General features: G+C 33.4%; 1 protein-coding gene across 2 annotated transcripts in view; it reads left to right on the top strand.

Moving 5' to 3' along the window:
- Positions 1–70: 70 nt before the first annotated feature.
- The window catches only part of LOC129222008 (ras association domain-containing protein 8-like), a 132,073-nt gene continuing 116,891 nt past the window's right edge, over positions 71–15,252 (top strand). For both annotated transcript variants that reach the window (XM_054856426.1, XM_054856425.1), the window contains exon 1: positions 71–239. The gene's annotated coding sequence lies outside the window, so the exon portion shown is untranslated. The remainder of the gene's footprint in view (positions 240–15,252) is intronic.

The raw sequence follows: 15,252 nt of genomic DNA, 5'->3' as shown, positions 1-15,252 counted from the left end.
TTTTGTAGAAAGATGTCTTGTGACTGGCATCGTTAGATATATTTGTAACCACAGCGACACTAGAGTCGGGTTAGGTTGCAAAGATGTAAGGTGATATATTTTGGGTAGTGTGTGTAATTGTCTTTTGAAGTAAAGAGATTATTATTCCTCGTTAATTCTTTGCAAAATTATGTTTGGATACAGAAAGTATTACTTTACAAGGATAATAAAAAGATATATTCAGTTTTTTCTCCGAAATTGTAAGTCACTCTCTTGTATCTATCATACCCAATTGTAATTATTTTTGATGCATATTAAATGTTTGTAAACGTTCCTTTTGAATCAAGTGATTTGTTTTTAGGTCTATATGCAGATTTAAATATACCTTAAAAATTGAGTTTTCAGGTTAGCTTGTATTGGCTTTACGGATTAAAAATGCTTTTAGTATTGTTTTAGTAAATCAGTTTACTGAATTCATATGCAATGTTCTCTTAAAACTTGAAACTCGATCGAAATAATTCTAAAAATTCAAATAAAATCAGGCATCACTGAGGTGCAAAACAATTGGACTGGTGAAGCTTTTTAAACTCAATTTTAAATATTCAACGTTTTGCAATTAAATGGATAGAGCTTTCTTTTTGTTACACATCTGGAACTTATGTAGATTCTTCTGTGAAACTTGCGGGAGGGGGGGGGGAGCACTCACTCATCAATTTGTTATTTTCCTAATCTAATAAATAAATATTTATGCATTAAAAATGTAGTAAACTAGACACAAGGAAATACCACCTTTCCCCAAAGGTGGTATTTCAGCCCCACCAGAACACCTAGCCCTCACCCCCAAATTAGATCAAAACCCAAATTAAAATTTCAATGCCAATCTGCAGCATGGACCCTGTTATGGACATCTGAGCAATATGTTCAGGGATTGCAATACTGGACACAAAATTTAACACTGGTATTCAGTATTTTTAAAACATGATACCGAAATACCCGTATCAGTACTGGAATATGAAATTTCTCAAACAATTCTTAAAAACATTGCTTCGTTGCCACATTTCATAATTTTGTACAAAAATTGCATAATTTATGAAAATGTGTTGTGAACAAATGTAAGAAAAAATCAATTTTAGTAAAAAACTTAATGCATTTATTGAATAGTCTCAACCCTAGAACTCATTCAGTGCTCAACATTCCTACAACAGTTGAAAATACTCTTTCTGAATTCACGCACGTTATTGGTACAGTTAACTATGTGCGATACATCTCATCTCATTGTCTAGAAGGCCTTCATCTTCAAATAATTTGAGTTCTTGTGTGTTATTTTTCAAAGATTCCATCTGTGTGCATGTTTCTTTTGTCTTGTGTTATAACTTTAAAAAATTTATAGCTAGTTGTAATTTTTTTCCGAGAGACTATATTTTTCCAACATTAACATCATTTTCTCTTGAGCAGAAGAGGTTTGTGTTTGATTTCTATTGTTAGCCCTTTGGTTTGAAACTTATGATAAACTTGACTAAATTTGATCTTGTTGGTTTCTCTTATTCGTTTTCGCTTTCTTTTCGAAATTCTTTACAATTATAGTTATGTAAATGTCTGAAAATGTTTCAAATGATTATGCTTAACCTATATGTAAATTTTCAAGGCACTATATATTTCCTAAATATTATCTTGCCAAGTATAAAGTAAGACATAACAGCAAAACAATGCCGGTGACAACAAATTATACCATTTTGTTTTACTAACAAGAAAAGTTTTTTGCCAAAATTCAGTACAGTTGATACAAATACTTAAAGAAAATATCCATATAACAAATACATTCGAATTTAAACTCGAAATTAATTTTAACAGAAGGGAAAGTGAGTGATGAAGGAATAGAGAAAATAAAAACATGGTGCACAAAAATGCAATTCATCTCACCATTTAATAATGAAAATATCATTTTACTATCTTTCCGCTACTTTTGTTTAACAATATTCTATTTGTTCGTACTCTTAAAGCTAAAATTTTAACATCAATAGAATGATTTTGGTTCTATATCATGGAAAAAGAAATGTACATTTAAAATATAAGTAGATATTTAATAAGTTAAGTTGAAACTACCTATTATTTAGAGCTAATACCAAAAATACCGGTATTTTACCTCAGAAAAACTGGTGTTATGAAATTGCAAAATTGCTCAAAATACCAGTATTAAGTATACTGGTATTGCAATTACTAAGAATACTTATGCAAAGTTTCCAGTTAAAAACTTCAATGATAGTTTAAAAATTGGTGCTTTGATTCAAACACTGATAAAATAAATTTTATTAAAAGCAAAGTCATTTACAATCCCAGTCTTGTTCAACTTCATAATGTAAACATAATTCTGATCTCGTTGTAATACTCAGGTTTTATCTACCTTGACCAGTGGTAGATACAAGGGGATAGTCATGATCCCACCCCCAATCGGTCGACAACAGTATCCGTTCACGTTGTGTTCAAACACTTGATGCATAAAATTTAAAACAATTACAGTATCTTTTCCCTTCATTAAATATTTTTGAAAGTAAATATTTGAGCTACTACTTTGTTTCATTGCTTATTAAATTAACTTGCTTCGTTTTTCTCCAAATGATCTGTTCTTTTCCTGGCCAATTTGATGCTTTTTATTGCGTTTCCTCAAAACTAGCAGTTTTAGAAATTTTTCGTTCCCAAAAATGCAGGTTCGTTCATACAGAGATGGGGAGAGGGAGAGGTGGCGTTCATCAGGGGCATGAATCCCCCTTCCCCTGCTTAAATGGTTTTCCATATCCGCCCCTGATCTTGACCAATATCTCAATCTCCGACTTCACACAAGCAAAATACTGAATGTAAAGACAAAACTGTTTTAAGTTAGGGTCATTCCATGTCAAATCAACCCAAAAAATAAAATTTTGGCTTCCATAGTCTTGGAGTTTTATGAAACTTGGTATGATTGTTCCTTTTTATGAATTTGAGAAAGAATGCAAATTTTTTTTGCTCTATCTCAAACAGTTTAGATTTTATGGAGGGTAAAAGTTTTTGGAATTTCACGATTTTTGCCAGTGTTGCCCAGGAAAACACATTTGCGTTTACGCAGGAAATAAATTGTTACTTCCGTATTTACCACCCAATATTGATGAAATGATTTTCAAATGTACTTGACAGGGCTAGAAAATTCTGAAAAATTTTACATGCCCTGCCGGGCATGTTGGTCAAAAACAAAAAGAAAAGTATGCCGGAATAAATTTTTTAAATGCCCAATTTTTTTTTAGTGTATAATTATAAAAATATTTGAATTTGTCGTGTGGGATTAATCAGACAAAAAATTACACCTGAATCAAGAACTGTTTCAATGTAAAACAAAAAAAAAGTTAAAATAAATAGTACATATGTCATTAAGATTACCAATACTTAATTAAAAAAATATAATACAGTTGAACCTCCATATATCAAAGTCCCAGCAAATTTTCATGTCCATTATATAGAACAATGGTTTCTATATATCAAAAAGATCTCTATATATCAAAATGTTTTTGAGACATTCGAAGATTTTTTTTTTCACTTTAGACTATCTCATGAAAAATGAAGGTTAAGGGGAGAAAATTATGTTCACTAAAGGTTGCTATTAAACTCACTAGGATTCTTTGCTTGGGGGGGGGGGGGTGTAGATAGATCGCTGTTCCGTTCTTAAATTCCCTCAAGTTTATTTGATATCTTAGTTATAACTAGTAATACAGTAAGATCAGTTTCAAGTTATCCCTATTGTCTGTTGATTACCATTCCTAGTCTTTAGAAACGTACCGAGTAGCACTTTGGCCGAGTACCGAGTTACCCAGTACTCGGCCGAGTTACCAAGTAATAATTATGCTTTAAGAAGAACCGCCGACACACATGTGATGAATTTTGAACTTATTGGAATAGTAGTATAGACCTCCTTGTCCATATAATAGTTTTTAAAACTAAATTCCTGCTGAAATTTAATTACGCATTGTATAAGCAATTTTGTTTATGTCAAAAATTTTACAAAAGAATTATTTTTAAAATTAAAAATCAATAATAAAAGGTATGATTAATCGAGTTGGAATTAAAACAAATGACAGTAAAATCCCTCTAATGCGGACACTAACAGGACAATTTTTTTTTGTCCGCAATAGAGAGGTGTTCGCAGGACAAGGATTTAATAATGTTATTTGCATTGGAACAGAGGAATTAAAAATTGTCCGTTAGGAGGGGTTTCACTGTATACCAATCAATTGTAGTTCTAGTCCGCCAAACATAAATTATTTTTAAAAGCAGATAAAACAAATGTGCAGGAACACTGCAGACACACGTTTCTGCCCCCCCCCCCCTCCGGTACAAGGAACGTTTTTTGCAGTGCATAACATGTGAGCTAAAGAATGTAAAGACATTCGACAAAAAAATCGGACTTTTGTCGGATGCCTTTAAATCTACGAGCTCCCATTTTGTGCATTGAAAAAAGAATTCCTTGTAACGCCAAAACACGTGTCTGCAGTGTTCCTGCACTGTGCTTTTGACGTTGTTTTATTTCCTTTTATTTTTTAAGCAAAGGTATTTTTATATTTTTTTTGACTAATTTTTGTTTGTAGCAAAAATCCATTTTTAATATAAAAATTCCATATTTTCTATACTTACCTTTTTTGCATAATTTTTAATAAATAAGTTTTATTAACTTTGGGGACATTAAAATAAAGATTTATTCCATTGAAGCATTACAAACTTCATTATTCTCAAAATTTAAATTTGACTTATAAATTTTAATTGTAAATGATTGCAGAATATAATGCTTGCTCTTTTTTTATAAATTTTAGTATCTGTCTTGGAAAATATTCAATTTTTTGCAACTACTCGGTATTGGCTGAGTATCTGATCAGAATTTGGCCGAGTACCGAGTAATTGGCAAATTGGCCGAGTAGGCCGAGCACCGAGTAGTTACCGAGTACTCCGTATGTCTCTACTAGTCTTTTTAGCTTTAAGTGAAATATCATTCAAGAAGTTAAGTAGATTGATTTTTTACTTTTCTCTCGATTACATTGTCAAAACGAAAATCCCCTAATGTTGTGGATCAAGTTGAATTGCCGAAAAATGAAGATGTATGAAGGCACAAAAATGTTATTTCTGGTAAATTTAGTATTTTCACTAACAACGTTCCTGCTATTATGAGAAACCGGAAAAACGTAATCAAAGTACTGAAACTTACTGAAAACTCACTCAAAAACATGAAACTGCATTACAATTGGCGAAAATCAGCTTTAATTTTATTATTTTAGGAGATTTTTATGATAAACAAAGGTTGTTTCTATTTATCAAAATTTCTATGTATCGAATTTTTTCCGACAATTTGCCACTTTGATATATGGATGGCCACTTCGATAATTACATGCCCAGCAGGCATATAAAGGTAAAAGATTCATGCCTGATCAGAATTTTTACATGCCCTGGGCATGTCAGGCAATAAAATTTTCAAGCCATGGTACCTGATAATGCAAGGGTTATAAAAAAAATATAATTTTATCAGTGAGTATTAAAACAAAAATATTAAATATACAATTAAGTATAGGTTTTTAAAACCAAATTTGGAGTTATGCTCAACATGAGATATCACCATGTGGGTAGTAAATAATCCCCCCACTTTTTTTTATATTTCTGATCTAAAAGATGTATTTTGTGACATAGAAAAACAACTTAGGTGGTTTTTGCACTCCTTCATTCCTTACTGGGACACAAAACATTTTTTGGATAGTTATGCGGAAAAAAAACAAACCGTTAACATCAGCCTTGCTCTTGAAGGGTAAAAATCTAATCACAGTTAAGCAGTATTCTTAATTTATTTGCAAAACTTAATGAGTTTATGACTGTACAAGAAAAAATGCTTATTAAAGCTTAAAAGTAGGACTTTTACCTTAACAAACCATTGTTAAGGCTTCTTTGGAGTAATTTTCCGGCCGAATAGTTGAAAAGTTGAAACTAATGTTACAGGTTTTTGAAAAAATTACTCCAAATCTTTTTTAAAATCATTATTAATGTATATTGACCTATTGATCATACAAAATTCTGCTTTTAATGCAATTTGTGCAAAAACAAGTTAATCATTTGGTGGTCAAATAGCTGAATGTTCGGCCTTCGGCCAAATTACTATTTGTTGTATCCGTATCAACATTACATTTTTGCTGTTATTCACAATATAAGACTTTGGAGACGCGCCGCATTATTTTACAGAAAAGTTTTAAGAAACAATTTGAGTTTGTAGAGAGTTTTGAATTATATCTAGATCTGCAGTGCTTTAATAAAGAAAGACCTTTGCATAGTACGATAAAAATGAAGTATTTGTGTACATAGCTCAGAACTGTTTGCAGGTTTCAAAGACAATGTACAGTGGATAGTTAATATTTTTAGTTGAGCAATGCCTTTTGATTTCATTATGCATCCATGAAAGCAAGAATGAACTTTTTTCATTAATTTATGTGCATGTTTTGAAGATAGACAATGTTCAATTTCAATATTGAGTAACGATTCCCGGATGATAAACTGTATCACAGCAAATGTATGCATGGCATCTCCCTGTGGGGACCCGAGCAGAATAGTCCCAACATAGACCATGCGTGTTTTAAACGGTGACTAAAATGGATATCCAATCTAAGATGTAAAGCACTTTGCTGATGGATGGACACCATCTGAGTTGTATGATGTCTTAAACGTTCCCCTCGAGGAACCGGGTGAAACCTTGTTGTAATTAGCCTTGCACTTGTACAAGGTGGTTGTGCAGGTGTTGACCTTTTACCACCTCCCAGTTCCCGGCTCCTATGGAGTAGGATACTGGCTTGAAGGAGAGAACCAGCTACCTTGCTGCTGGAGGAGGGATGAGGATGTGAGCGCATATCTGCAATCCTACCGACTCTGCAGTAAGAGGGCAGGGGGTACTCATTTATGCACAAAAATGCAACTGGCGCAGGTAGGATACGGGAAGGCTAGTAAATTAGGCAAAAGCCACTGGGCCAGTCATTCCTGAGAAGGTTGGAGGAAAAAAGTCTTCGGTCAGAGGTCTCCTTCCCCCATACAAACTGCTACATCTTAAAGAGTAAGGACATGTTGACCACAGTGCTATGCTCAAGTAGTGAGTATGTTTAAAATGGCTGTTGTGAGAGAAAACTTCCGGTCGGAGAGGCTATCTCGCGATGACATTGAACATATTCAGCTTACCATCCTAAGGAGTACAGACTTGATTCTCTCTGAAGATCACATGCCAAAAATACAAAAAGCTTCTTAACAAAAATAGTATTAGGAAGGCTTTTGGTCTTCTTACTGGTCTTTGCACCTTACAGTGGCAACTTACTATTCGGAACTCCAGCGCTCGAATACGCTACCTTGCGGTGATTTATAAAACTGCGCCTGCACCTAAAACATTGCCACGTTGCGCATCACGTGTGTCTGTTGACGTAAACACAGGCAGTTTGTTCTGAGTATTTATTAACGCAATCGATGTGTCTTAGTTTGCTTTCAGCTACAGAAATTAATTCGTCCCTTAGTAGTATTCTCGAGCTTCTCAAAATAATGTTAGTTTTTCTTATTTCTTTCAAAAAAGTATTAAATGGTGGAAGCGTAAACAAGAAAAGTCTGGATTAACAAAATTGGATAACGTAATACCAGGTAAAATTTTTTATTGTTTTGTATGAATTTGTAAGAATATGAGTTTTTTTTAATCTTAAATTAATTTAACTAATCATATTTTACAGCAGCATTTAGTTGGAATGGAGAGTATGCAAAATATTTTCTTGAATTTATTATCGTAGAACAAAGTGAAAAATGTTTAACCGAAAAAGAATTTACTTTATTCCTTTTATTCTCAGCTGAAAGGTTTCGCCAAATTTGTTTAGGGTTATAGTAGTTTTAGTATTGTGCAAGCAAAGTAGCCTTGGCGAGTTTTCGCATTTTTAGTTAAACCATTTTTAATTTTTATCATGAGTGGAATAAAATGATAGTAAGATTACAGAATTCGATAAGCAAAAAGAAATAATGGTCAATCAACTGAAAAGAAAACTACCACCATATATAAACTGTGAGTACACATTTTATTTATTTTGTTCTGAGTGAATTTGAATCAGTTTTTCAATTCGATGGAAAAAAAACGAACTTAACAACATTGACTGGACACTTTTCCTTAACCTAATTCCACATAAATGATTTAAATAACCTTTGTTACTACAGTATCCTACTGAAATAGACAGTATGCAAATAAATTTTCTTGAAAATATTTATCGCAGAACAGATTGAAAAATCCAGAAAGAACGTTAAGAATTTGAACAATAAAAAATAAAAGTTCGCCAAAAATCTGTTTATAGGCTTATGGTTTTAAAATTATGTGAAAGAATAATGTATCTTGACAAGATTTCGCATATCAGGTAAATCATTTCCATGACGAATGAATTAAATGCATGATTTCTTTGGATATCCAATCATATAGTCATAGAAATAAATTATCTAGTGTTAAACGTTACTCTTGACAGTCTGCCACGTATGTGCACTATGTGACAAAAATGTCAACAAATACTGGAAATGTCACGAAACTGAACTTAATATGTACTAATGTATAGAAAAAACGGTACAAAATGAAAATGCCGTTCGAAGCGAACCAAAAATTTATGAATTCCGAATTCAACATCGTGAAAATGGCTGCTTCAGAACAACTTACTGTGTGTTCTGCATTAATTGTTTACTTTCGTAATACTTTTTGGTTTCTAATCTCTTTCTATATGGGTCAGAATAACCAAAAGACTTTGAAAAATCTTTTCAAATGAATAAAGCGAAAAAATCATACATACGAACAAAAATCACAACACTTTTAGCATTTTCTTCGTTACCACATGCGTTTGTTTTAGTTTTCAATTCCGCCATTAGACAGTGACTGCAGTGCCCCCTATAGTTCGTTGGAGTTGCGAATAATGGGTGTCGGTAATGATCCAATTTGCAGAGATACATACCCTTGCTTGGAGAGGGGGAGGGGGGGTAGATCCATTCTTACGTAATATTTTCCAAGCCGATATTTTATATTAGAAATCCGCGGTCAAGTGGTTTGGCAAATATTATATTTCATTTGCTTCAGGAAGGTAAAAGTATGTATTATAGGATGAGCTGTTTTTACTTTCTTCTATATCTAATATATAGAAGAAAGTATTGGATTCGTGCAAATTTTCGAATTTCGAAGGATTCGAACGTTTTGAGGTGTGCTGAGTCCATTTCGACCATTTTTGGAAAATGTCTGTCTGTCTGTGTGTGTGTGTATGTATGTGTGTCACGTCTGTGTGTGACGAGTTTTTTGTGGCCGCTCTACAACAAAAACTACCGCATGAAATCGAACGAAATTTAGTACACATATGTGCCCTTATGTGAACTTGTGCCCATTAGTTTTTGGCGCGAATTCCTCCAAGGGGGGTGGAGCAATGGGACGTTTTTCGAGTTACGCGTGCTTGCTATTCCTCAGGAAGTTACTGGCGGAATCAAACAAAATTTGGTCCATATGTTGGTATTAACAGGAACAGGTGCTGATTCAATTTTGGTGTCAATAACTCAAACGGGGGTTGAGCTATAGAACGTTTTTTGTCGTCAATTGTGACTGCTGTATCTCAAGAAATAATGAACGAAATGAAAGAAAAATTTATCGGCAAGTAGCCCTTAGTGGGTATAAAAGCTGATTTTATTTTGGTGTCAACAGCTAAAAAGGGGGGGGGGTAGCGCAATCGCCCGTTCTTTTTTTCCATTGTGAGTGCCCTATCTCAAAAAGTAATGCTACGTTCTGGTTGAAATTTGGAATATATGTGAATCCATATGTAAACAGGCTTCGGTTCAATTTTGACGCCAATCGCTCCAAGAGGTGTTGATGTTTTTTTTTGCCAATAAAAATAGCTTTATTAATGCAACAATAAGAAAGATAAATCGTAATAGATTGTCGTCTGCGTATTTCTCGTGATTTTAATTGTATGGAAATGATCGGAAATATTATCTCAATGATTTAAAATTTTTAACTGTTGCCATCTTATGTTTGTTAACAAATAAAATATTTGTAATTAATTCAAGCAAGGCTTTTAAAATAACTTTCAATTTTCGCTCTTTGCTTTGCTTTTGCAATAAATCAGACAGTGGGATGGTCGTCAAGTTTTTGCATGTGTAATTTTGTTTTTGTTGGGAATATTGCTTCCTCGTCAAGCATGGGGAGGGATCAGAAAAAAAAGAAAAATATAGAAGAAAGTTTCGTGATGGCCACAACATACTAGTTTTCTTTTGTGGCATAAGAAAAGTTTACGAGAAAAAGAACTGAGAATCCGTTTTGTGCAAAATTCGTCCTCGACCAGTGTTTCTTAAATTGTGTTCTGCGGAACCCAGGGGTTCCAAGGAGATCAATCAAGGGTTCCACAAAACTCATTCTTGATTTTCCTTTCTTTTTAGAAACTAAAAAAAAAAAAAAAACTACCAGAATACTAAATTTTCATACCTTGAACTTAAATTTTAAAGTTTTGTTTGTGTCTACAAAATTTTTCTTGCAAATTTTGTTTTTTCCAAATTTTTGAAATTATATTTTGACATCACAAAATTTTTTTGAAATAATTTTCACTAAATAAAACTTTTCAAGAATGTTTCTTCAAACTATACTACAAACAAAAGAAAACAGGGGCTCCACGAAAAAACGAAAAAACTAGTTACACTAGTAGACAAAAAAGAACTTTTTGTCTGCATCCTGGTTTTAAATAGTCAATTCCTATTAATTTTGGGTCCAGAAAAACGAATATGGTAGTGGATTATTTTTTATTCACTCTTGTTTTCAAGATGCATAAAAGTACACTGGGGAAAGATGCAAAGCAGCCTCACATCGATTTAAAGGTGTTCAAAAGAAAAAAAAATCCTCTGCAATAAATGTTATTAAATAGGTCCTGCTTTATGAAACAATGCTTATTTTTTAGAAAGCAGTGGTTGTTTTTGACTTATTGCTGTAAACGGTTCATTTTTTATTGCTTTTTGTACATCAAAGAAGGACTATCTCTTGTAATAGTTCAGCAGCATTTAATGAGCATTAACTCAGCCCAGTGACCCTGATATCAGCATTCCATTGTAAAGATATCTTGGTGAAACCTTTCCCCATGCTCATTGCTCATAGCTTTAGTTTTTAAACAAAATGTATTCTGGAAGAAGTAAACAAAATAGAGTTTTAGGCAGGGCTGTCTGAAAGTGTCCAAAACTGTCTTAAACTGTCCAAAACTATGCTAAAGCTAAAGTGATGTAATCTAATCAATTCGTATTAACTGCAATATTCGTAATGCAAAAATATAGACATTACTGAGACTTAATTAATGAGTATTTGATGATATTTTTCTCGAATGTTCATTTAAAAGATATTTACTATAAAAAACTGCCAATAACTATTACATAAAAACTTCCTTATGTAAGGGTTGTTAGAGTTATGAGAGGAAATTCACAACACTACCAAGAAAGCTAATTTCAGTTCCATTTATAACTCAAACGAATGTGCAATACTGAGGTGCAATTAAAAAAAATTTTTAAAAAAAGCTCAATTTTTTAAATGGTTTTTGCAAATAAGTTTTACATGATGTTTTAACAAAAATTATTTTTTAAATCATAGATTAAAGAACAAGAAATTGATGATTAAACACTTATATTATAAAACTCTTGTTGAGCAATCACGATTGTTTATTGTTCTCACTTGACCGTTTTTGGCGTCCGTGCCTTTTTCAGCTTGGACCAGGGCTGCAGCACCACCGGCGGCGGCGCGGCTGGTACTGAGCACTGTCCCCCGGAATCCACTTTTGCTGGGCGCGGTGGCGTCCATGTCCCACACACACGAACGCCTACACACACACGAACGCCTACACACACACACACGAACGCCTACACACACGAACGCCTACACACACACACGAACACCTACACGCACACGCATGTACACAACACTCACTCACACACAATCATACACTTACGCACCCATGCACCCACACACATGCGCCTATACAAACACACACGCTCGTGATTACGAAAAACATAATTTGAATTCAAGATGCCAAAAATTCAAATTAATTTTTTTTGCTATTCTTTTTTTAGTTCATATTTTTAATATAATACATTCTATAAGTACCGAAAGAAATTGTAATTTATTGTTTTTAAGTCAATTATTGCACTATATTTTAAACACTTTCTTTTGCTTATACGCATGAATGTTGAAAAATTTGGTTTATAGGAAAAAAAAACTCCTGCATACAAATTGAAATTTTTAATGAAGAATTTAATTTCTACGTAACTAGATTAAAATCAGCTGCATAAATAAGTTACATATATTTATACTTGAATGTTCACATTGAATCAATATATTAAATAGTCAAAACAATAATATTGTTCAGTTTTTGATATTTTCTTACAAAATCTAGTTTCTCAAAAAATAGTTTTGGACACTTTCAGACACAAGGGTTTATGGTAAAAACCTTGCCAACCTTGCTTTAATTTGCACTCATGCATAAGTGTAGGGAAATTTGGTTGCTATTATCAATAATAATAATACAGTGAAACCTCCGAATAGCGGACAGTCAAGGGACTAGAAGTTTTGTCCGTTATTGGGAGGTGTCCGCTATTAGGAGGAACTACTTAATTTACCTTTTTCAAAATGGACTGTTGTTCCCTTTGTAGAACACAATCGAAACAATTGCGAAAGGTTTACTACATTTTACGTCAAGTGTAATTAATCTGTTTTTTCTTATTAAAGGTATACTGACAGCACACATTTCTTTTAAAAAGCATTTTATCAATTAAAGTAATCTGTTAAGACAGTTTGACATCTCTTTTTTTTGCATTACAATCCTGTTTCTCAATATAAATATTCAAATCATTTACCTTAGCAAGTCGTTCAGTGTCCCCTTTGTTCAGGAGAAAGTTTTTCAATTTTTTACTGTATTTCAGTGCTTCCAAAAATTCTCTACTTTTTATGGTTAATTTATTTATTTTATTTCGAGTATCACTACTGCATGATTGACAGTTGGCAATATGACCTTGAATATGAGCAAATCTTTTTCATGTCTAAAAATTAAACAACCCAACAAAACCACGGCGCCATACAGCCGACTACTACCGGCGCCGGTACGCTCAATTGCATCTCCCGAGAACCCCAGTTAGAAAAAACACCCAGTTTCCTCTTTTTTATCTTAACTTTTGAATAGTTATTGTGTACAAAATTCACTGAAATCTTAAGAAAAACGTACGTTAATTGTTAGACTGACATCAATTTTCACTTATCTGCTTTATTACTCTCAAAACTAGCCGTAACAAAATTATGACTTTTTTTTCTTTTTCATTTTTTGCTGCTCGCAAAAAGTACCATGTCTTTTAGTTTTTTTTTTTTTTTCTGCCCCCAACTTTTAAGCCTCAATCGCTGCCTCTGCCCATTACCACCCTTTTAACTCCAAGAAACAGTGATAAGGAAATGACAGGGGGGGATATCAGTTGTGAAGGATGAAAAGCTTTGTTAGGCAAGCAGTTACTAAGATATTCTGTAAAAAGAAAAAAAAAAGGAAGTGCTACGATCGCAAGGGAAATTTTTTGAGAAATAACTGTCCGTTATTTGGAGTGTCCGTTATTCAGAGTGAATTACATTGAATGGCCTATATTGAGAGACTGGGACTTGCAAAAATGTCCGTTAATTAGAGGTGTCCGTTATTCAGGAGTGTCCGTTAAGGGAGGTTTCACTGTAATAATTAATTGATGCATGCAAATTGAAATTTTAATCAAGAATTCAACTTCTATGTAACTAAATTAAAATCAGCTGCATACATGAGTTGAATGCCCTCCATTGAATAAAATGTTCAATATAAAACATACATATTAGTCTGTTTTTGATGTTTTCTCACAGAATACAATTTTTCTAAAAATATAGTTTTGGACAGTTTTGGATAGGACTGTAAAAACCAGGGTTTTTACCGTAGTGTCCAAAACCTTGCCATCCCTGGTTTTAAGGACACATTATTCATCAATGGTCACAGAACTCCCGTATGGATGGTTTGCCCAACTTTTTTTAGTTCTCGTCTTCTCTGCTGCTTAGAAATACTTGTAATACGCCCTTAAAGGCTTCTTGTGTGTTTTGTTCGCCTCTAGCTTCTCATTATAAAAAAAAAAAAGAAAGAAAAAAGAAACACTGATTTTCATAATTGCGCGTATTTAAAGGGCCGTTAAAAAATTCTCTTTTTAACCTAGCTTCAATATGTATTGGAAATTACCCTGTAAGGCATTGGAAAACAGTCTTTGTTCACAGCTTTCACGAAGTTCTTCATTATCCCTAGCAGAATGAGCGTGGGTGGAAGTAGAAATGGGTGGATCTACTAAATGCTGATTTTGGGCATTTCTCTTCCCCGAATTTAAATTTCTTGAAGTTCATTTCGGTTTTATGTAGTGAGATTGTCTATCCCAACCAGGGGTCGAAGTTAAGAAGACAGTCAGTCCCATGGGGGGGGGGGGGGGACGGAGGGGAGGTCGTATCTGCCAGAAAAAAAGAGCATCGGTGAGAATTCACTATCTTAGTTTGCTCTGTATCTTGAAAGCTAGAGCTAATCTCAACTTTTTATGGTGATTTTCGTGTTTAGCGTGGCAAAATACTTCGGAGACAGCTATATTGGATCCGGATGCATTTTTGATGTTGAGTGATGTTATTTAATAAGGTTCCGCTCATTAAAAAATTAGGTAACGCTGCCCTAGTCGCTTATGTAATGCCCCCTTTCCTGCAGTACTGAGCTCTATTTTGTTAAATTTGATAGATTCAATATAATTTAAGAAAAATGGGTGGAAAGTTTCGGAATTATTCATATTTTTTATAAACTAGAGAATCCACTTTGAGTGTCACCCGGTGCAGACCCCCCCCCCCCCCCCCCCCAGCGACGTTACTGATTGCAAGGAACCCCTTTTTAATGCAAGAAGATGTGAGCTTCTGGATGGAATGTTTGAATTCGGTCACATCTTTTTTGAATTGAAAAAATAGACTCATTATAATTTCAAAACATGTCTACAATATTTTTGCTCCCTTGCATTTTGAACAATGCTTTATTTATTTTTTATATAATTTCTTTCCAGTGCTTTAATCTGTTAATATGTATCTGGAATGAAAAATTTTGTAAAATTTAAACAAGCAAGTTAAAGTTAAAAAAAAAAAATAATAATAATAATAATAAACATTGTGATGCATCACGATGTAAGGTTGACGATGCATCATGG

Source organism: Uloborus diversus, chromosome 5 (genome assembly GCF_026930045.1).
Source record: "Uloborus diversus isolate 005 chromosome 5, Udiv.v.3.1, whole genome shotgun sequence".
NCBI lineage: Eukaryota > Metazoa > Arthropoda > Arachnida > Araneae > Uloboridae > Uloborus > Uloborus diversus.
Note: the sequence above shows the minus strand (reverse complement) of the source record. Positions and strands in the feature narration are given on the sequence as shown.